The sequence below is a fragment of the Plecotus auritus genome, assembly GCF_963455305.1.
Source record: "Plecotus auritus genome assembly, chromosome: 1".
Lineage (NCBI taxonomy): Eukaryota > Metazoa > Chordata > Mammalia > Chiroptera > Vespertilionidae > Plecotus > Plecotus auritus.
The window spans coordinates 52,708,835-52,732,958 of NC_137770.1; the positions used below are offsets into that span (position 1 = coordinate 52,708,835).

General features: G+C 42.0%; 1 protein-coding gene across 10 annotated transcripts in view; it reads right to left on the bottom strand.

Moving 5' to 3' along the window:
* TLN2 (talin 2) overlaps positions 1-24,124 on the bottom strand; it is a 425,239-nt gene that overhangs the window by 183,057 nt on the left and 218,058 nt on the right. The gene's annotated exons all lie outside the window — the stretch shown is intronic.

Below are 24,124 nucleotides of genomic sequence, written 5' to 3' on the forward strand. Positions count from 1 at the left end.
CCAATAAACAGCCAGACCCGCCCATTTTAAACACCCAGTGTTCTTCAGGAGTCTCCAAGTGAAGAAAATGCCAACTCCATTATTTCATTAGACAAACTATTGGGATATTTTGCTTCTCATCCAGTTCAATGGCTTTAGAAAATAAACAGGTTTAGGCTAGGTTTGAAATAATGCATAAATAATTTCTTTTTAAAATTTAAATCCAATGAGTTAGTGCATTTACTTGGAGTCATTGGCTTCTGGTTTATGCTGGTTACCTGCTCTATTCTGTGGCCAGAAACTTACCCGCCTCCCAAGCCAGCCTCTGCCAATGCATGCCCTGGGCACAGGAGGGAGGAATCTTTCCTGAACCTGAGAACCATTGCAGACTTACCCAGCTGCCATCATGGCCAGCAACATAGGCGCTTTATAGTTAGTAGCTATTAGAACCCTAGAGTGTGGTGAATAACCTAAGTCCATGGGAATTTCAAGCTCACATTATTTTGTCTTTTATAAGACAATCTTCGGGGAGTAAAGCTGTACCCTAGAGCATCATGTATGCCTCCTTCCCACTTAAGAATGTAAGCACGCCTTAGCTGGTTTTGCTCAGTGGATAGAGCATCAGCCTGCGGACTGAAGGGTCCCAGGTTTGATTCTGGTCAAGGCACATGCCTCGGTTGCAGACTTAATCCCCAGTAGGGGGCGTGCAGGAAGCAGCCAATCAATGATTCTCTCTCATCATTGATGTTTCTATCTCTCTTTCCCTCTCCCATCCTCTCTGAAATAAAAAATATATATGTAAAAAAAAAAAAAAAAAAAGAATGCAAGTGCTCAGAAGCAGTGAGGTGGCCAACACACACAGAGGACAACAGGCTGACTGGCAAGACTAGAAAATGGGTGCCTCTGGGGTGTCATTGCTTAGTAGGCTAGATTGATTGCCAGCTTCCTGACAGCAGGTGACTAAAATCATTTGGATACAGAGGACATTTTTAGACAGATACACTCTCACAAAGCAACCATTCAGGCCATCCAACTCTAGAGTCATTCTGACCTCTACTTACACTCAGTAAATGCTGTCTGTGAAAATGTGACAATATTTATTACTTGAGAAATGTTAAGATATACTTCTCAACCACCAACAGCAGTGTTCAATGGGAATCTGCCCCAAACTGAATTAATTTACTACAGCCTGGGCAGTGACTAGATTGTGGACACAGCAGAGGAGTTCAAAATACCTTATGATTTTCCATCTATAAAATCAATAACTTTTAAAGCCAAATATAAAAGGGTCTATCCAACTCTCTCTCTCTCTCTGTGCAGGCACATTTAACCAACCAACTCCCCAAGTTGGGAAAATAAAATTTAAACTCTAGAAACAGACAAATTTTCTGCAATGTAGATCACTCCATGGGATAATCTGTCGCCTGGGGCTGGTGACAATGTGGGGTTTCATGAACCACTGAGCTCTGTGAGCACAGATGGTGGTAAGATTCAGTGGGGAAGGCCATGGACTCGATGTTGCCATGGATGCAATTTATGGGATGCACCAGAAAGGATGGGATGATTAGTGTCTTCCATGCCCTGGGAACGGGAAGTAGTGTAAGTGTCCCTGCATGAAGGCTCCTCCTCCCAGGCTAATAAATAGGCTTTCTGAAGAGCAAACGAATGGTCCCTGCAGCCAAGCAGGGAGATGGATTCAATCAAAGGGACAGACAGAGCCCATGACATGAAGCCACAGCAGGACAGTAAACACAGGCGCTCCGAGGAAGCAAAGGCACACAGGGGAGCAAGGAGAAAGGGGCAGATGCCGAAGCAGAGAGCAGACAGAAGAAGCAAGAAGACTGCAGCACAGAGGCTGGGAGACACGGAGAGGAGCCCAGAGAGTTGGGAAGCAAAGGGGAAAAGAAGAAACATAAAAAATATAACCGTGGAGGAAAATCTCTCTCCAAAACAACTGGAAAGTGAAGAAGCCATTGACTGAGGTGGGGGGAGCTGCCAGAGGCACAGGTTTGGGGTGACAAGCCTGGGATGAGTTGGTCTGGGATTATTCAGTAGAAAGGTGGCGGAGAGTCAGCTACAAAGCAGGGGACGTAATAGGGAGTGCTACTGTATTTAAATAGTTGGGACTAGAAAGATCATCTAGGGAGTAAGAAAGAGATCCGAGGACTGAGTCCTGGAAAGACGTTCTAAAATCAAGGACAAGGAGAAGGAAATGATAAGAAGGTGGTGGGTGAGGGAGGAGAGCGGAGAGAGGGTGGGGCCAGAAAAAGGTGCATGGAGCAGGAGGAAGAGATCCACTAGGCTAAAGGCCGCGGCAGTTCAGGGAGGATGAGGACTGCGAGGATGAGGATTGGCAGCTCGGAGACCTCTGGCAGCTGAAAAAAGAGGAGCTCCGTGGAGGGAGGTCACCAGGGCAGCAGGTTCAGGAAAGAGGTGAGGAGAGGGGCTGGTAGCACAGGAAAAGACTCACCTCCCGAGGAGCTGCTGGAAGGGTGGGAGAACAGGTGGCAGCTCTGATTTATGTTTTTAAGGCTTTTATCCAGAAGTACCAGTACACATCACAGGGCTGCTGCCAACCCCACAGCCACACATTATCTACATGGACATGGTTTCCCCTAACTGTGGTCCCGGGGGGAGTCCCAGGACAGCGGAGTGCCCTTCCTGGAGGCAGGAGTCTCACCACACATGACCTCTCTCCTGGGCCCTGTCCATGCTGCTGCCTGGCTCTGCATGAGAGCAGAGGAGCCGGCAAGTCTTGGCTCAAGGACAGGGCACAGGACCAGGAGACTAAGGCTCAGGTACAATGCCAGGCCCATGAAGCCTTGGACCTCTGGGCCCCACTGCCTCTCCTCCGGTGGCTCCCATGGAAGGAGCTGGCTCCCAGAAGAAGCTCGGTGTTTGGCCAACTATTCCCACGGGATTCCTTTGTCTCCACATCTTAACATCTCACCAGGGAATAGAAGCCACTATCCTTAGTTCAGGGTAGACGCTCAACAGAACAAGGGGCACCAGAGATTCATTACAAGGTTCATGTTCTCAACTTTTGTATTATCTCAAAAACACCTATTGAAAAAGCCATTAATATTATTATGTGGAAATTTTCCCAAGCACGAAACGGAAAACAAGACCAGATTCTCCTTCATGAAGATGTTTAAAAAATGCAAATTACGTACCTGAAAAATTATTTATAAACTATGCAAGTATGTACGAAGGCAAGGTATTTTTGTTATTATCATGCAAGAGGATCACCCACATAAGAAAACCTTGGTGGGATCTGAAACCAAATGCACAGTGATTTAATCACCATCCCACAGGGACCATGGCACTGAGCTATGTCTAGCACCACTCACACCAAAATGGACATTTGCTGGAATTAAGTGTACAACTTCTGACAAAAAGAAAGCGGGGTTAAAGCATATGGCAACCTAGAAATGTCAACTGAAGATGAGCATGTGTTTTCACCACTTGGGAGAAGTCTGGGAAACCACGCAGCTCAGACAACATGCCACGATAAAGCCTGGTGCTCCCTTTCCGCTGTTGTATTTTCAGGGCAGCACAGCACGGGTACAGCAACTGGCACCCTCTGCTAATCCTGGCCCTGCAGGCTGGGAGTCTGAGAGCTGACCAGGGTGCCTTTTTGGGTTTGGCTGCAAGAGAGCTCAGAGCCAATGTGTGTACTCTTTCTTGTATGTAGTTCTAGTCCAATCTGCCTCTCTTTTATGATCCTATCCTTGTTTTTGTTTTTTCTTTTATCCCAATTGGAATGTATACTATCTTGTTGGACCTTAAGTCCTTTTGTTTGTTGTGTTTGTGTGTGCGTGTGTGTTTTTGTTGTTTGTGTATTTTTGTGTGTGTTTTTTTGCTAAAAGGTAGGGCATAGATGCATAAAAGATGCATTGTTTTTCTTTTTATAATCTCTTCCCACTCTGACCATTTTGCCCCAATTGTGTGTGTGGGTCGCCTGGACCAACAAAAACCTTCTGTGCCATCCATTGTGAAAGATGAGCCAATGGAACCAGTGGTGAAACCCAGACATTCTCATTCTAAAATAAATAATTTTCAGTCCCTGGGAGCTGTAAACAACCCAGTATGATGGCTGCCCAGCCTCACCCAGTCCACCCTGGGCCAAATGAGCCCAGCTCAGCCAAGGCCTCCTGTCCGAAAGAAGTGCCCACTATTGGTCAAGAAGAGCAGCCACCCCTTGGATCTCTGCCCTGTAAGTGAGGGCCAGGAGGTGCTCCAACCACACCCATGTCTTACCAGTTGCCACGCTGACCTGATTACTTAACTAGAATCTGCCTCACTTTCCTCCTCTATAAAATGGGTGACAATGATGGATGTACCTATAAGGGTACTAGAGAATGAAGTAAGTTAATACAGTCAAAGGCACATAGAAAGCACAGGTCAGGGTTTGCTATTGTGACTATGAGTCATGGGGATTGGAGAAACACTGGAAGCAGCACACTGTGGTCAACTACCACCTGAGCTGCAAACTTTCTTTTATTGCTAATTTTGCATCTGTTACTAGTAGATATTACAGGCATCAGGGAGCAAAGACAGAGAAGATTCCTGACTAGATGGAGCTCACCCTCTAGTAACCCTCTTCATTATTCAAGTCATATGACATGCTTTTTCCAGATGCAGAAGTGTTTAAGGAGGAGCTGCGAGGCTGCATGTTTATGGAGCAGGCAACTCCTAGCTCCTAGGCTGTTCTCTCGGAAGCCAGTCGGATTCCCTCAACTCAAGAACACAAAAGAAAGAAACCACACACTTCAGGGCAGAGCAGAGGTGTGTCAGTGGGACCCTGGATCTCCAAGAGAATAAGAGCTGTGCACCATCCCTGTCCTCTCCCTCCAGCCAGGGACTGGATTCTGACCCATTGGAAACCGCTGCATCAAATGACAAGCACCTCCCCCTTATTTCCGCCTGCCCCTCTCAGCAGGTGAAACACAGGCCTGTTTGATAACAGCATGCATCACATAACCAAATGTCAGCATAAAACATGGGCCTATATAAAAGCTATCATTCATCTCAATCTCCTGCGAACAATTCTACTCTCTCAAAAAAAACTGCCCTGGAAAGAGCTCCCCCTTCTCTCCAGCCTTTACCTGCTTCTCGGCAAGGGAAGAAGAGGAAGAGCTCATCCAACAGTAAGAACCTATCATGACTGGGTCACAAAGATGCCTCAAAAGCAAAGGCCAGCCGAAACCGGTTTGGCTCAGTGGATAGAGCGTCGGCCTGCAGACTGAAGGGTCCCGGGTTCGATTCTGGTCAAGGGCATGTACCTGGGTTGCGGGCACATCCCCAGTGGGAGGTGTGCAGGAGGCAGCTGATCGATGTTTCTCTCTCATCGATGTTTCTAGCTCTCTATCCCTCTCCCTTCCTCTCTGTAAAATATCAATAAAATATATTAAAAACAAACAAAAAAACAAAAAAAAAAAAACAAAGGCCAGCATCTCACGTGCTCTCTGCCTTGCCCTCCTGGGCTGTCTGTGCTCAGGTACCTTTCAGATAACATTCAGACTCCATATCCCAAGCCCACAGGCACACACGGGTACCTGTCTGTCACCATCTAGGAATGTAGGTCAGGTCAACCATTCACAGGGGTCAGGTGTCTTTAATTCAAGGAGGGTCCAGGAAAAGAGAAGGCCCAGTGTCCCTTTTGGTCTCATCTCCAGTTTTATCAGGGGCCAAGGCCTTCCTTAATAATCTTGTCTCCTTACTGGGCCCCTCACACCTCTTCCCAACTAGTGAGAGCCCCAAGGTCAGAGTCTGGTCCCCACATCCACAACTTGTGAGAGCTCTAGCTAACAAGCAGCTCCGGGGAAACAGTCAGTGAACACAGCTGATGTGCTTTTTCCATGTGGCTAATTAGCTCACTTACAAAAACACCAGCATGATCATGCTCCCCTTTGCAAACAGAGCAGGGAGACCAGAAAACCAGACAGAACATTCATGTCAGAATCTCTCTTTAGTTCCTCAGGGAGGCATAGGAGGCCAAGGCAATTGTTTGACTTTGAATACTTCAACCAGAAATAAGACATTAAAAGGTCAGGCGGAAGACGGGTATAGGGGAAAAGATGAACCATCCACACATATGTGAACTTAGTGGCAGGCCAGGCAAGTCAATAAAAATTCCAACCAACTGGTTGGCTCACAGGGCTGCTTTGCAAACTCCATATAAACCCCATAATCCACAGGGCTACTGCTGTGTACTCTTGCCTGTTCCCAATACACCAGTAATAAGATATATACACAACATAGTACTGAGAATACATTTGCCATGAGAAGTCCATCTCCCTCACTGTCCTCTGAGAGCAAGGACTGTACCATTATAGCCATCTTTGGGTCTCGAGGCCCTAGCACAGTGCCCAGCACACAGACAATGCTTAATAAATGTTTGTGGGATGAACACGTATTCCATGGAAAGATTTAAACAGATATTTAAAAATTAGTCATTAGGAATTATTCACACTAACACATAACTGAAAGATGAACAGACGGCAAACATCCAGCAACCCAACTATTTCTACTGATCAAAAACCTGTTCCATGGGCCACAGAAGCTTAACCTCATGGCTTACATGATGTTCTTCAGTTTGTCAAATGAGAAACTCAAAAAAGAACCAAAGCCACATTAGTCACAAAGACTTGGAAGCTCCTGTGGGCAGGGAAAACATGTATTGCTTAGTACCTGCCAAAGAAAAGGACTTAAAATGTATTTATTTAATGCATGGATGGAGGGCAAGTCAGCATTTCTACCTCCACTAAGAGAACCAATAAGCATGCTTACAACATAGAATACAGAATGATGTGAAAAGACCTGTGATATTGTTTTCCATTTTCAGATGAAGAAACTATAATTTTGAGATCAAAAGACCTTCTGAAGGTCCCACTGCTAAAAAACCACAAGCAGACCATCCACATAGAAGAATGAAGAGAGTTGGCCATGCATGTGGTAAGACTGGAGCAGACCAAGGATTCACTCCTGGCACTATTACCTAAAATTCCACCACAAAGATCTGCCCCCAGCTAAACCTCACTGTAAAAGCAGTTATTTGCATTTATCAACTATCATGGTCTTAGGATGTCATGTTTCAGAATCTTTCAGACAACTTACTTGAGAGCTGCCCTTTATTAAAGACTAGTGGCCTCAGCCCAGCCTGCACCCTCTCCAATCTGGGACCCCTCGCAATCCAGGACCACTGGCTCCTAACCACTCATCTGCCTGCCGGCCTGATCGCCCCCAACTGCCACCCCCGCTGGCCTGATCGCCCCCAACTGCCCCCACCCCACTGGCCTGATTGCCCCCAACTGCCCCCCGTGCTGGCCTGATCGCCCCCAACTGCCCCCCTCCGCCGGCCTGCTCACCCCCAACTGCTCCCCCCTGCTGGCTTGCTCACCCCCAACTGCCCCTTCCTCTTCCCCCCCCCCCCCCCCCGCCACCAGCCTGATCGCCCCTAACAGCCTCTGCCTTGGCCCCGCCACCATGGCTTTGTCCGGAAGATCTCCCGCAAGGTCTCCAGGTCTAATTAGCATATTACCATTTTATTAGTATAGGTGATACCTAATGACCAGGAAATTCTGAGGAGGGAGGGGTATTTTACTGCAAACAAATACAGACACCCGGCGCTGAGAAAGGGCAGTGAGCAGAGATGAACCCGAAGCAGACACCTATGTGTTCATAGCATTATCATTTTGCCTGGAGGTGATTTTTAATGCATACAGCATTTTGAAATGTATGGGCAATCAGGTTCAAGGCATAGCTCAAGGGCCAGGGGCCCCATCCACCCAGTTATGCTGTAAGAACTCCCCATTTTCACAAAACGGGTGTATTTTTAATCCCTGCTACAACTGCCTCTATTTCCACCTGTGTGGCCCAAGAGTGTCTGAGATGCACCACTCCATTTTCTTCTCCGTTCTTCCTAGCCACTCACTCTTCAAGCTCATCAGCATCAAGCTTTGCTTCTATAGATTAGTCTTTCCAACCACCCCAGCTGGCAGGCTCCCTCTCCTCTCCTAGGCTCTCTGAACACTCACATCTGTAACCCTCACTCCAATAGCAGCCCTTCAGGCTAACGCCTCAGCAGAACAAACAGGAGCTGCTACCCCTAGTGTTCTCTCGGTACTGAAGAGTCCCATGGTACGTCCACAGGTGTCTTTTCCCTTGATGTGCTCAACAGGTTACAAAGTAAATGGATTTTTTTGCATCCCCATTTCACAGATAAAAACAGAGAATCTGGGCAGATAGGTGACTTCCTGTCTTGTGTGTAGAATATACTGTCATTTGCTGTCAGACCAGTAAAAAGGCTAAGCTGGGTTTCCAGGAACGCTCTGTTCACCTGAGGTTGACACAACAGCTGATTAATCTCCCAGACGTCCTAGTTCCCTGGAGTCTACCTATTTTCTTCCTCGTTCAAGTTGAAGTCCTGCTATTTTCTTCCTCGTTCAAGTTGAAGGAGGAGGAAGCTCTAAATTGAACTCTGATTTTAAATTCTTTTATAACCCAACTCAGTCAAGCAATTTGAGGCTGTTGCAAAAACAGATATGATAGAAAAATAAAAGGTCAGGTCCAAGAAAAAAAAAAAAAAACACAAAAGAAAAATAAAAGTGAAGGTCAAGACCAGGAGAATTGTGAATTATTTACCACTCATTTGGATAACTAGGAATAAACTAATCTTACTATTTGTATGTGTGTGTATTTTTTTTCTGACCCTTGGTAACAAGCCCATAAAATCCCAGGAGAGCAGATTCTCTAGCTACTGGTGATACTAATAACACAGGCTTTGTCACTAGGCGCGCCCCACCGGGATGAGTACAGATAGACTAGTTTTTACTTGGGAAACATAGAAAGCTTTGTTCTGCAATGATCTGGAAATAAATATTCAGTGTGTTCCAGACTGAACTCGGAAGAATGTATGAAAAGGACTTCACAACTTCCTTCTCCAGTCACCTTCTTCATGCGTGTGCTTAATTCAGTGTTAAAATAGCAGCGTGGACATGGATTGTGAAGTGACAAGGCAGACCGACTGTGCTTGGTTTCACGTCAGAAACGGAAGAAATCTTCCACTTCCCAGCTCCATTCTCTTCCACTGCAAGGTCTTCATCACTCACCGATGACCAGTGGGAAAAAAGGCTGCAAACCCACAGTATCACACACCCCTCAAAAAGGCAATGGTGCATGTTTAAGCAATGATGAATTCTGAAGAAACAGGGAATATTAAAAACATATGCCTGCCACTTGCCTATGCTAATCCATTCACCATAAATCAGAAGGGCATTTTTATTAGAACCCAGATCTAAAAATCTGGCACTTAAGTAGAGAACTGAAACCAACTAAGGAACTTAACCAAAATTCACATTTCTGAAGATTCAGAGTCCATTGGCGTATTATCATAGTAGCAATCAGGCATTCACGCACAAGATTACATTTTCCAAAGGATCCTCATTTTCTGTGACTACTCATTTCGAGATCACCCTCATTTTCTATCTAAAAATTGCAATGTTTCAGTTAAACTAAACATAGCCTGTGGTATCCTCAATCTCAGACATGGAAATCATCAAGACCAGCTTTCCGCAGGACATGTAAATCTTTGCAGTAACTTTCCCATTCTCCTGAATGTGGGAAGTCATAATACATGTATTTTCTAAAATTTCCAAAATAACAATAGCAGCAAACACGTATTAGAGATTATGTGCCTGATACTGACTCAAGCCCTTTCTATATGTCAACTCATGGAGTCATCAACACAACCCCAAGCTAAGGAGTTCAGACTGCATCCAGGTAAGATACCCAGGACACAATGGTTAGGTGGCCTGACAGAGGTCACTGAGCTGGATCTCTGCCTCCTACTGTGTGCTGTTTAAAACAGGAAGACACATGGAAAAAATATAGTGCTTGTGTTATGTGAGCAGTAAAATGGATGAAATATGTATTGCTAACGTGTTTTTTTAATTAACAATTGAACTTTCCCGTGATGCGTGATTACATGCCATACACTGAACTAAGCACTTTACTTAATGATTCACTGAGAGAGGAGCCATTTAGCCAAGATAATCAGGCATAAGAGTCTATGTCTCCTAAGTAACAGGCGTCACAGGAAAAAAGGGAGGTTTAACCCCAGGTCTGTCAGAATCCAGATTTCCACGTCTGGCCACACGCCACCCAGAGAGAAGTTCTGCTAACATTTTGACACATCTCCTGCCAGTGTTTATGCATAATTTTAGCTAGTTGTTCTTAATTTCAGATTTTCTTAAGCTAGATTTCACTTTTTGAAAGGAATCATCAATATTTTTAAAGAGCAATCCAGAAGATATTAAGAAAATAAGAAAAATTGAAACCTGAAGGGACAGATGTCAGCAGTTTGATTTATGGGCTAGCAAAATGAATATGCATTAACACCAGGAATGCCAATAATCAATCTAGATTTTATAGTTCAATCTACCCACAGAACAATCCTGCTAGCAAGGGTTCCGGTGACAAGGGACCATATCAGAAGACGGAACTGACAAAGGCGGGAATTGGGGAGAAACCATCTGGCATGGGCAATAAACCAGATTTACAGAAAAGAGACAGAGGACAGGTGTTGACCATAAATTTTAAAAATATATCATGAGCAGTGGAAATGACAGACAGACAGGAGAAAGGCTTGGGCTACCCTTTACTAAAGGAAAACCATGTGGGTGTGCACGGTAAATATCAGTGCTCTGCTCTCTCTAAGCCCAAGTTTCTAGAACTGCTTAGTGGATAGAACCAGAATTACAAAAAGTTATTAACTATATTAAAATGCCATGGAATTGAGTGACAACCTTCTAACCAACTGAGATACCCAGCCAGGACTGGTTAAATATTTTCTTGCCCCAGAACAAATAATTATAATAAAAAAAATCCTTTTCTTTTTCATTGTCTCCTTCCCTTTGAAATACATGAATAAAATTTACTGAGGAAAAAAAAAAAAGTCTCTTCCTTCTCTTTCCCTCCCAGTGGTGAATCTCTCCATGAGCCTAAATGTCAAAAGAAAAAGGCATCTTCTCATGAAAACATAAATATTTATAGATAGCATTACTCCATCACCCCTGAAATGTTAAACAGCTATTTCTCCCGTCTCTTCTTTATTGATTTAGTTATGTGGTACATAATAATCAGAAAGCAAAAAAAAAGAGGATAATGGTAAACTCAAGTTACCAGGTCATGCATCGGATACATGCAGATCAAAACAAAATTAAAAAAAAAAAATCATTACATTTTTGTGTGCTATAGTCCCAGAAAGCAGTAACAGAAACAAGAGATCAATGTCAAAACAAACACAGCCTCGGACCACTGGAGAGTGGCTGCTCAAGTACCCTCTTCTGTGATCAGAGCCTCCAAGTCTGTGGAATTCCTCCTGTAGATAAATGCTCTTAAGGCTAAGCTCCACTAGCCTGACTGAGGAGTGGGAGGAAACAGTACAAATATAGTGGAATGATCATGTAAACAAAGGCCCAAGGGGAAGGGTGTGTATGTGTGTTAAGTCCTCACTCAACTCTAAAAGTGTTTGGATGGCACTCCTCAACTTTCTTGCTCTCCATTAAACTCAGATCTAAAGATTCCGTCTTAAACTCAGGTCTGTTTCCTAGATTCCTTTTCTGGCACCTAAAGTCTGGCTCTATCTGCATGGCCTGTCCTCTTCCCAAGTGATCAAGTCAACCTGGGAATAAGCAAAAAGATTAGTCGGTGCCATATTTGTGCAGCTCTTCCAAATAGTTTTGAAAGAGGTCCTATTGTATTATAAACTAGTTCTATGGTTTGATTAAATTTTTTCCAAAAATCAATTAATGTAATCATTTCAACAGACTAAAAAAAATAAAAAATTAAAAAAAACCCACACACAATCATGTCCATTATGCCAAAAAAGCATCATTCTTGACAAAATCTAATACCCATTCATGATAGAAATGGCCAGTAAATAAAGAATAGAGGGGAACTTTCTCAATTTGATAAAGGTTATCCATAAAATCTTCCAGCTAACATCATACTTAATCATGAGAAACTTAGAGCTGTTCCACAGAGATCAGGTAAAAGGCAAGGATACCTCTACCACCACTCCTTTTCAACATCGCACTGGACGTCCTTACTAATGCAGTAAGAGATGGAAATAAATGGTATACAGACTGGGAAGAAAGAAATAAAACTTTGTTTGCAGATGAAATGATCCTCTATGTAGACAATCCAAAAGACTTGACCAAAAAAAACGAGAGAACTCTCCTTGAAGTAGTAAGAGATTATATGGCACGGTCGCAGTATTCAAGTTAATATATAAAAGTCAATTGCTTTCCTACAGAGCAACAATAAACACATGGAATGTAAAATAAAAACACATAATACCATTTATATTAGTACCCCCCACAATAAAATGCTTATACATAATCTAACAAACATGTACAAGACCTATATGAGAAAAACTACAAAAATCCTATCTAATAAAAGAGTAATATGCAAATTGACCATCACTCCAACACACAAGATGGCTGCCCCCATGTGGTCAAAGATGGCTGCCCTCATGTGGCCACAAGATGGCCGCCACAAGATGACCAGCAAGGGGAGGGCAATTGGGAGGGACCAGGCCTGCAAGGGAGGGCAGTTGGGGGCAATCAAGCCTGCAGGGGAGGGCAGTTAGGGGTGACCAGGCCGGCAGAGGAGGTAAGTTGGGGGTGACCGGGCCAGCAGGGAAGGGCAGTTGGGGGTGATCAAGCCTGCAGGGGAGGGCAGTTAGGGGTGACCAGGCCGGCAGAGGAGGGAAGTTGGGGGTGACTGGGCCTGCAGAGAAGGGCAGTTGGGGGGGGGGACCCAGGCCTGCAGGGGAGAGCAGTTGGGGGGACCAGGCCTACAGGGGAGGGCAGTTAGGGGTGACCAGGCAGGCAGGGGAGGGAAGTTAGGGGTGACCAGGCAGGCAGAGGAGGGAAGTTAGGGGTGACCAGGCTAGCAGAAGAGGGAAGTTGGGGGAGACTGGGCCTGCAGGGAAGGGCAGTTGGGGGGGGGGGGACCCAGGCCTGCAGGGGAGAGCAGTTGGGGGGGACCAGGCCTGCAGGGGAGGGCAGTTGGGGGTGATCAAGCCTGCAGGGGAGGGCAGTTATGGGCAAATAGGCTGGCAGGGGAGCAGTTAGGCATCAATCAGGCTGGCAGGAGAGTGGTTAGGGGGTGATCAGGCTGGCAGGCAGAAGCAGTTAGGGGCAATCAGGAAGGCAGGCAGGTGAGCAGTTGGGAGCCAGCATTCGTGGATTGTGAGAGGGATGTCCGACTGCCCGTTTAGGCCCAATCCTACCTCGAGGGGTCCCAGATTGGAGAGGGTGCAGGTTGGGCTGAGGGACACACAGTCCCATGCATGAATTTCATGCACCGGGCCTCTAGTTGGATATAAGAAATCAAATGAGAACTAAATAAAGAGATACTCCATATTCAAGGATAGGAAGACTCCAAATAGTCAAGATGTTAATTCTTTCCAGCTTCATAGATTTAATGCATTCCCAATCAAAATCCCAACAAGTTATGTTATGGATATTGACAAAGTGGTTTTAAAGTTTTTATTGAGTGGCAAAAGACCCAGAATAAGCAGCAGAATACTGAGGGAGAAGAACAAAGTTAAAGGACTGATGCTACTTGACTTCAAGACTTATTAGAATACTCCCATGTTCACTGCACCATAATAGCAAGGTATGGAAACAACCAAAGTGTTCCTTGATGGCTAAATAAATAAAGGTGAATAAATGAAATAAGCTAGATAAAGAAAGACAAATACTACATGATATCACTTATCTGTAGAATCTAAAAATCCCTAAAATCACAGAGTAGCAAAGTGATTGTCAGAGGTTGGGGTGGAGAGAGGTAGAGGAGATTGGGAGAGGTTGGTAAAAGGGTTAAAAATTTCAGTTATAAGATAACGCCTAAGGCCCTAATGTATAACATGGGAGCTAGAGTTGATTAACACTGTGTTGTATAATTAAAATTATAATTAAACTAAAGGCCCAATGCACAAAATTAGTGCAAGAGTAGGCCTTTCTTCCCCCAGCTTTCCTCTGGTACCCGGGACCCGGGCTTCCCTGGCAGCCCCAGCTTCATTTGGAAGGTCGTCCGGAAGGACGTCCGGTCTAATTAGCTTTTATTATTATAGATGTTCTTACCAAAAAGAAAAGGAAATAAATGAGGTGATGGAAGTGTTAACAACTTGATGAGGGTATCCTTTCACAATATATACATATATCAAATAACTTTGGTGTATGCTTTAACTCTCATACAATTTTATTTGTCAATTACACATCAATAAAGATGGAAGAAAGACCATAAATCTGCAATAATCAAGACAGTGTGGTATTGGCAAAAGATCAAATAGATCAATGGAACAGAAGAAGAGTCCAGAAATAGACCTCAATAGCTATAATTAACTCATCTTGGACAAAGAAGCAAAGGCAACACAATGGAGCAAAGATAATCTCAACAAATGGTGCTGGAACAACTAGACAACCACATGCAAAAAATGAATCTTGATACAGATCAAACACCTTTCACAAAAATTAACTCAAAATGGATCACAGATGTAAATGTAAAATAACTATGAAACTCCTAAAAGTAATGTAAGACAAACCTGAGATGACTTTGGGTATGGTGATGCCTTTTTAGATACATCACCAATGACATAATACAGGAAAAACCTTATTGATAAGCTGGACTTCATTAAAATTAAAAACTTCTGCTCTGTGAAAGACAATATCAAAAGAACCAGAAGACATCCCTGGCCTTTGTGTGGCTCTGTGGTTAGAGCATTCGCCCAAGGAACCAAGGGTCTCAGGTTTGATTCCCAGTCAAGGGTATGTACCTGGGTTGTAGGTTCATCCCAGGCCCTTGTCAGGGCACATGGGGGAGGCAACCAATTGATGTCTCTCTCTCACAACAGTGTTTCTCTCTCATTCCCTCCCTCTCTCCTTTCCTTTCCCCCTCCCTCTACCCCTTCCACTTTCTAAAAATCTATGGAAAATATCCTTGGGTAAGGATTAACAAAACAAAACAAAAAGAATGAGAAGTCAAACAACAGAGAGAAGACAAACCACAGACTAGGAGAAAATATTTATAAAAGACACATTTGATAAAGGTCTGTTACCCAAAATATACAAATAACAATAGGAAAACAAACAACTCAGTTTAAAAAATGAGCCAAAGGCCTTAAGCAACACCTCACCAAAGAAGATATACAAATGGAAAATAAGCATATGAAAAGAAGTTTCACATCACTGCCATCCAGGAAGTGAAAGTTAAAACAATGACACACACCTGTTAGAATAGCCAAAAATCTGGAACACCGGAGAGCATGTGCAGTAAGGAACCCTTGCTGGTGGGAATGCAAAATGGTACAGTCACATTGGAAAACAGTGGCAGTTTCTTACAATACTAAATACCACAATATTCTTACCATACAATCTAGCAATCACATCCCTTGGCATTTACTCAAAGGAGTTGAAAACTTGTGTCCATATAAAAACCTGCACAGGGCTGTTCAAAGAAGCTTTATTCATACTTGGTAAAACTTGGAATCAACCAAGATGTCCCTTCCAGTGAATAAACAAACTGTGGTGCACACAGACAATGAAGTATTATTCAGCACTAAAAAGAAATCAGTATCAAGCCATGAAAAGACACGGAGGAACCTTAAATGCATCTTACCAAGTGGGAGAAGCCAATCTGAAAAGGTTATGTACTGTATGATTCCAACTATATGACATTCTGGAAAGGGCAAAACTATAAAGACAATAAAAAGATCAGCAGTTGGTGAGGTGGGGGTGGAGTTAAAGAGTGAGAACACAGAGGATTTTTAGGGCAGTGCAATTACCGTGTATAATATTATAGTGATGGGTATCTACACTAATAAAAGAGAAACATGCTAATTGACCGTACCTTCGTGATGCCCTCCAGCCTATCAGGAATGAGTATGCAAATTAACCCAACAAAGATGCAGGGTTAATTTGCATACACAGGCGCCTCAAGTGGCCTGGGCGGGGTGGGACGCTTGCGTCATTGCCATGGCGACAACACAGGCATTCGGCACCACTCCAGCCGCTCCTGGCCTCTGGGCAGCGTGGGAAGGCGGAAAGGTGACTCCGGGCCGGAGGGAAAAGGTGGCTCCGGCCAGAGCGAAGGTGGTGCCGCCAGCCAGGGGAAGAAAGGCCCATTCTTGCACGAATCTTCATGCATCGGGCCTCTAGTATGTAATAATACATTTGTCTAAATACATGGAGTGTACAACACCAACAGTGAATCCTTAGGTGAACTATGGGTGGTTATGATGGATCAATGCAGGTTCATCCTTGGCAAAAAAAAAAAAAAAGTACCATTCTGTTGAGTGGTGTTGATAACTGGGAAAGTTATACATGTGTGGAAGCAAGGTGTATATAGGAAATCTCTGTACCTTCCTCTCAATTTACCATAAATCTAAAATTCTTCTTTATAAAAGTCTCTAATAAACATTTTTCATGCCATCAAGTTCACAAAATTCTATTCTCTTGGGTGGAATTGCTAGGTCACACGGTAATTCTATGTTTATTGTTTTGAGGAACTACCTGTTTTTCAAAGCAGGTGCTCCACTTATTCCCACCAGATGTGTATGAGTATTCCAATTTCTCCACATTCTCCCCAAATCTTGTTATTATCTGTCTTTTTTATTATAGCCATTCTAGTAGGTAAAGTGGTATCTTTCTGTGGTTTTGATTTGCATCTTCCTGATGACTAATGATGTTGAGCTTCTTTTCATATGCTTATTGGTCATTTGCATATCTCCATTGGAGAAATGGTTATTTCTCCATTTTTGAAGTTGGATTATTTGCCTTTTTATATTTGGATTATTAGAGTTCACATATATTTCTGATACTGGACCCATATCAGGTACAAATTTGCAAATATATTCTCCCAAGCTGTACTTTGTTTTTCACTTTCTGGATAGTATCCTTTATGTCCAACACGTTTTTTTTTTATTTTGATGAAGTCCAAACCTGTCTATTTTTTTCTTTGGTTGCTTGTGCTTTTGCTGTCATATTATAAGAAACTGTTCCTCAATACAAGGTCATGAAGATTTGCACATGTTTCTTCCTACAAGCTTCATAGTTTTAGCTCTTACATTTAGATCCTTGATCCATTTTGAGTTAATTTTTTTATATATGGTCTAAGGTAGGAGTCCAAATTTATTCTTTATCAGCTTTTAAAACTAAGAAATAGATTTCTCCTTACTTTCACTGAATAGTGGAGAAGAAAGGCTAGCAAATTCCAAATAAAAGATGAATTTATGAACGAGAAGAAACCACCTGGTTTCTCTGTTGTGACTGAAATTACCTTCAATAATTGTAAAAATCCAGTGTTTTGAGCACTGGGGTGGAAGCTCAGGGCTCAGTACTTTTTAAATGACTAGCCAAGTCAAAGGAAGGCTTCATATATTAAGAGATACCTCCTGAAACCCAACAAAATCAGATTTAAAAGTTACTAAATACCAATAATATAATCTGTACTTTGTTAGCCCCTAAAGTATAGTAAAATATACACAAGACCTGGTCCCTCACTGTAAGGACCAATCTACTAGCAAGGGAAATAAAGCTGGTTTCCCAGGAAGCAGTTCAATCTCAAAGAGTAAAGTATTTCAATTAAACAAGCCTTTAAAAAAAAAAAAAAAGGTCCCATTTCTTTTGGGAAGCATATCTTACATGCTGATGCCAATAGGGCTAATGAAATATTCAAATAGGGGCACAAACTTCCTGTGACACTAGGTTTGATTTTACAGCGATGTTAATGACCATGCTGGCAACTCTCTTTATGTGTGTTATGCAATGGGCAACCACCTCACCAAATTAACAGAACCTTCCTGGCTTCAAAGACACAGCTAGAAGATAGTCTCTGAATTAAGAATTATGAGAAGAAGATGTCAAAACCGTCTATGCATCTTCAATTACCTTTAAAATACGCATTTTCTCAGGGAATTATTCAAGGCTTAAATGGATTAGAAGTCTTCGTTTTAACTGCTGCCTACGTCTTTAATTTTTAATAGTTTAGTGATTGCCTTTTATTGGGTCCTCCTGATACTACAAAAGTGGAGCAAAGCAAAATGTGGTCAAAACCATATTTAGAATGATGTGGGCAGTAAGTAGAAAATATGCAAAATCAGTATATCCATTATTCTCAAGGGAACAAACATTTCACTAAGACCTGCTCTAAGCCAGGCTATGCAATCAGAACTCAACTGCTACCTTCAGAGAGTCCATGGCCTAGCTTCATAAGAATCCCCCTTAGAATGTCAGAAAAATTTTGGAAGTTGCCTTATTTAGGGGGAAAACACAAAACTAACAGATATTAATACAGAAAGGCAGGCCATGAAGCTTTAAAAACAAAAATCCCAGCTGGTAACACTAAGATAACTTCTTGAAACTCAGCTCAAGGTTCTCCTAGAAGATTCGCCTTGGGATCAATCTAATCTCAGAAGGTGTCACATGTGGCTGACGTGGAAGCACCATCTCATGGAGAGATGGGAACACCATTTATTGATCATCTATTATGAGCCAGGCATGTAATGTTAATCCCATTTACCCCAGACACATAAATTTGTTGAAACCAAGGAAGTGGTGGAGCCTAGGCGAGGTCTACATAAATTTTAATCCACCACCAAAGTATCAGATATTAAATATGGAAAATTGAGAGTCGTGCCACCAAATAGGTAAGTCCTTAGGAATCTCTGGGGAAGCCCTGCAGGTTAACAGGTAGGGAATTCCTGCAGTGAAAGAAGGTGCAGTGGAATACGATTATTTTATGGATGATCCCATAAGGCCATATGGACTCCCGATTCTATAAGTAATAAGCAGCCCTGTTCTAGTGTTTAGTCTTATGAGTAGACTGGCCCTCCAAGAAGGGGCTTTCACTTAAAAATCCCTCTTAAGAGCTCTCCCTGAAATAACTGACCCTTCAGTCAGTTAACATGTCTACCTAACTACTTAACTAAGTGTCTACTTAACTACACTGAACAAGGCTTTATGGAAGGGAGATCAATATGCCATTTACACTAGCTATAGAACTTTCTCTTCCCATACTTGGTACACAGGGATATCCAATCCTTCTAATCCTAGGTCTTATTTACAAGGTTCAATTATGAAGGCTTTACTTACTATCCATCCAGACCTTCTTTTGAAAAATGCTGTTCTCTACTATAATCCATACATACTCAGAACAATTCCACTTGATTCAACAAATACTTATTGAAGGTCTACTGTATACAATGCTTTAAGTATTACTATTATTTCAACTTTTGCTCTTGTTTCAAAGGCATTGTGTAATTGGGATTTTGTCTATTCAAGGCACTCCAGGATGCCTAGGCAGTAAATCCTGAGTATGTTGCTTTAAAAGGCCAAGGAAGCCTCAGTGGGTATATGACTAGTTTCCAAACTACAATCATTTTAGTCTTACACCAGAATTATACAGTAATATTATTAATAAATTATTAATAAAAGAGAAAGAAAACCACAGTTCTCATCTTGTTACAAAGACTAATTAACTAAACATGAGATTTAAATAGAGCAACGACTGTCAATGAACATTAAATTTCTCAGGGTAAAGAGCCTTAGCATGGTAATACAATTATGAAATTCTGATTTCTATTATCAGGGATGCACAAAAGGAGACTGTTCGCTTGCCATGTTCATAGTCTATGTGTGATTTCACCTTTTTGTAATTTTCTCTATTAAAAACTAAAGTCATAGCACGATTAGAATCACAATGGATTAAGTTCCAATGCAAAGTACTTCAAAACTCCACATGACACAAGGTATGGCAAACAACCAAATCCCTACCTGAAAAGAATTCAGAAGGGGAAACTAACAAGCAGGAAATGGCCTAATAAAAATCATTCATTCTGGAAGTTTTAACAAGATGCTTTCTTAAAGAACAAAAACTTTGGGAAGAAAATTAGTGTACAAAGAGAAAAAAAATGGCGGCGGAATAGACAGATGTGTCCTGAGTCTTGTCCTGGAGCAGATAGAAAGAACAGCTGAGGGTCGCACAGGGAGTGTCTGTTGGTGAGTTAAGACACAGCTATACTTCAGGAGAAGGTGGGGGACTGCTGGACGGGGCTCCCCTGACCGGGCAGCCCCCACTGCTGCTGGGTTCCCTCCTAGAGCCACCGGCTCTGACGCGGAGACCGCACCAACTTGAAGGGGAAAGTGGATGTTATCAGAAGCCTGAAAATCTACAACTGTGGCACCCACCGAACAGCTGCGAACTCCAGAGCACCGGACCCCAATTGGCGCAAACACACGGATTCAGAGGAGCTCTACACTCCACCACAGAAAGGTCAGATTTCGCCTGGGATAAGGAGAGAGAGAACTACATAACCAGACACCCAGAGAAGAGAGACCATGGGAGACAAAGAAACAGCCTGCATATGAAAGAAAAGCAGACATCACCAGAAAAGGAAGTAAACGAAATGGAGGAAAACAACCTGCCAGAGAAAGAATTCAGAGAAATGATCATAAGGTGGCTGAAAAGAATGGAAGACAAATTTCACAATATGTGTAAGAACCAAGAGGAAATGAAGAAGAACCAAGAAGAAATGAAAAATGACATCCTGCTGTAAAGAACTCAATAGAAAGCATCAAGAGTAGAATAGAAGAAGCAGAGGACCGCATCAGTGAGCTAGAAGACAAGGTAGGAAAAATTACCCAAGTAGAGCAGCTTCTAGAAAAAAAAAATAAAAGGCAGGAGGAGAGCCTAAGGGAACTTTGGGACAACACGAAACAAAACAACATCCGCATAATAGTAGTTGCAGAAGGAGAGAAACTGAGCAAGGAATAGAAAACCTGTTTGAAGAAATAATGACAGAAAACTTCCCTGATATTGGGAAGAAAAAACCCACACAAATCCAAGAAGCTCACAGAGTCCCAAGAAAAATGAACCCCAAAAGACCGACACCAAGGCACATTATAATTAAATTGGCAAACACCAACGACAAAGTAAGAATCTTAAAAGCAGCCAGAGAGAGACAGAAAGTTGCCTACAAAGTAACCCCCATCAGACTAGTGACTGATTTCTCAACAGAAACTCATCAGGCCAGAAGGGAATGGAATGAAATATACAAAGTCATGCAAAGGAAGGGTCTGAATCCAAGAATACTGTACCCAGCAAGGCTGTCAATCAAAATTGAAGGTGAAATCAGGAGCTTCACAGACAAAAATGGACTAAGGGAATTTATTACCACCAAGCCAGCCATGCAAGAAATGCTAAAGGGTCTGCTGTAAAGAAAAAAAAAAAAGAAATAGGAAGCAAAGAAGGAACACAGGGGTAAAGAATAAAAATGGTGACAAATAAGCACCTATCAATAATAACTTTAAATGTAAATGGATTAAATGCCCAAATCAAAAGACAGAGGGTAACGGATTGGATAAGAAAACGTGACCCATATATCTGCTGTCTACAAGAAACCCACCTCAGAAAAAAAGACGCACACAGACTGAGGGTGAAGGGATGGAAAAAGGTTTTTCAGGCAAATGGAAATGAAAACAAAGCTGGGGTAGCAATACTTATATCTGACAAATTAGATCTCAAAGTGAAGGACATAACAAGAGATAAGGAAGGCCACTTCATAATACTAAAGGGAGGAATCCAACAAGAAGAAATAACTCTGGTAAACATATACGCACCCAAATACATGTGAGCACAAAAAGAAAAGAAAAAAAAAAAAAAAACCTCCTGGAAGATATCAAAGGAGAGATTGACAGCAATAGAATCATAGTAGGAGACTTTAATACCCCACTATCACCATTGGACAAATCCTCTAAACAAATAATCAGCAAAGAAACATCAATCCTAAATGACTAACTAGACCAGATGGAATTAATTGACATTTTCAGAACATTTCACCCCAAAGCCACAGAATATACATTCTTCTCAAGTGCACATGGGTCATTTTCAAAGATAGACCATATGTTGGGTCATAGGCAAAGTCTCTTCAAATTCAAGAAGATAAAAATCATGTCAAGCATCTTCTCAGATCACAGTGGCATAAAACTGGAAATCAACTACAATAAAAACAATCCAAAAAAAATCAAACACATGGAGACTAAACAGTATGCTATTAAACAATGACTGGGTTACCAGAGAGATCAAGGATGAAATAAAAAAACATCATGGCAACAAATGAAACAAATGACAATGAAAACAATCCAAAATCTATGGGACACAGCAAAAGAAGTCTTGAGAGGGAAGTTCATAGCTCTACAAGCCTACTGCAAAAAACAAGAAACAATGATAAATTACCTAACCCTACAACTCAAAGAGTTAGAAAGAGAGCAACAAGAAAAGCCCAGTGTAAGCAGAAAGAAGAAAATAATAAAGATCAGAGCGGAGATAAATAACATTGAGACAAAAAAAAAAAAAAAAAAAAAAAAAAAAAAAAAAAAAAACAATACAAAAGATCAACAAAACCAAGAGCTGGTTCTTTGAAAGGATTAACAAGATTGGTGAACCTCTAGCCAGACTCACCAAGAAGAAAAGAGAGAGGAACCAAATAAACAAAATCAGAAATGAAAGAGGAGAAATAACAACAGACCCCACCGAAATACAAAGGATTATTAAAAAATACTATGAACAACTCTATTCCAACAAACTGGACAACCTGGAGGAAATGGACATATTCCTAGAAAAATATAACCTTCCAAAACTCAATCAGGAAGAATCTAAACATCTCAATAGGCCAATAACTATGGAAGAAATTGAAGCAGTCATCAAAAACCTTCCAGCAAACAAAAGCCCAGGGCCAGACAGCTTCACAGGGGAGTTTTACCAAACATTCAAGGAAGAACTAAAACCTATCCAAAAAATTCAAGAGGAAGGAACACTTCCAAGCTCCTTCTATGAAGCCAGAATCACACTAATACCAAAACCAGATAAAGACAGCACAATGAAAGATAATTACAGGCCAATATCCCTCATGAACACAGATGCCAAAATCCTCAACAAAATTCTAGCAAATCGGATCCAGCAGTACATCAGAAAGATCATACAGCATGACCCAGTAGGATTTATCCCAGGAATGCAAAGTAAATCGGATCCAGCAGTACATCAGAAAGATCATACAGCATGACCCAGTATGATTTATCCCAGGAATGCAAGGTTGGTACAATATCTGCAAATCAATAAACTTGATACATCACATAAACAAATTGAGAGATAAAAATCACATAGTCATATCAATTGATGCAGAAAAAGCATCTGACAAAATCCAACACCCTTTCTTGATAAAAACTCTCAACAAGGTGGGAATAGAAGGATCATACCTCAACATAATAAAAGCTATATATGATAAACCCACAGCTAACATCATACTCAATGGGCAAAAACTAAAACCATTTCCCCTAAGAACAGGAACAAGACAGGGATGCCCACTCTCACCACTCCTGTTTGACATAGTACTGGAAGTATTAGCCATTGCAATTAGACAAGAAGAAGAAATAAAAGGCATCCAAATTGCAAAAGAAGAAGTAAAGCTGTCCTTATTTGCAGATGACATGATATTGTACATAAAAATCATGAAAGACTCCATCAAAAAACTAATAAGACTTAATAAATGAATTCGGCCATGTAGCAGGATACAAAATTAATGCCAAGAAATCTATGGCATTTCTATACACCAATAGTGAACTTACAGAAAGAGAGACTAAAAAAGCAATCCCATTTACCATCGCACCAAAAAAATTAAGATACCTAGGAATAAACTTACCTAAGGAGGTAAAAGACCTATACGCGGAAAACTACAGGACACTGAAAAAAGAGATAGAGGAAGACGTAAACAGGTGGAAGAACATACCATGTTCATGGATTGGGAGAATTAACATCATCAAAATGTCCATACTACCCAAAGCAATCTGTAGATTCAATGCACTCCCCATTAAAATACCAATAGCATATTCCATAGACCTAGAAAGAACTCTCCAAAAATTCATCTGGAATAAAAAAAGACCCCAAATAGCCACAGCAATCCTGAGAAAGAAGAACAAAGTAGGTGGGATCTCAATACCAGATTTCAAACTGTACTACAAAGCCACTGTTCTCAAAACAGCCTGGTACTGGCACAAGAACAGACATATAGATCAATGGA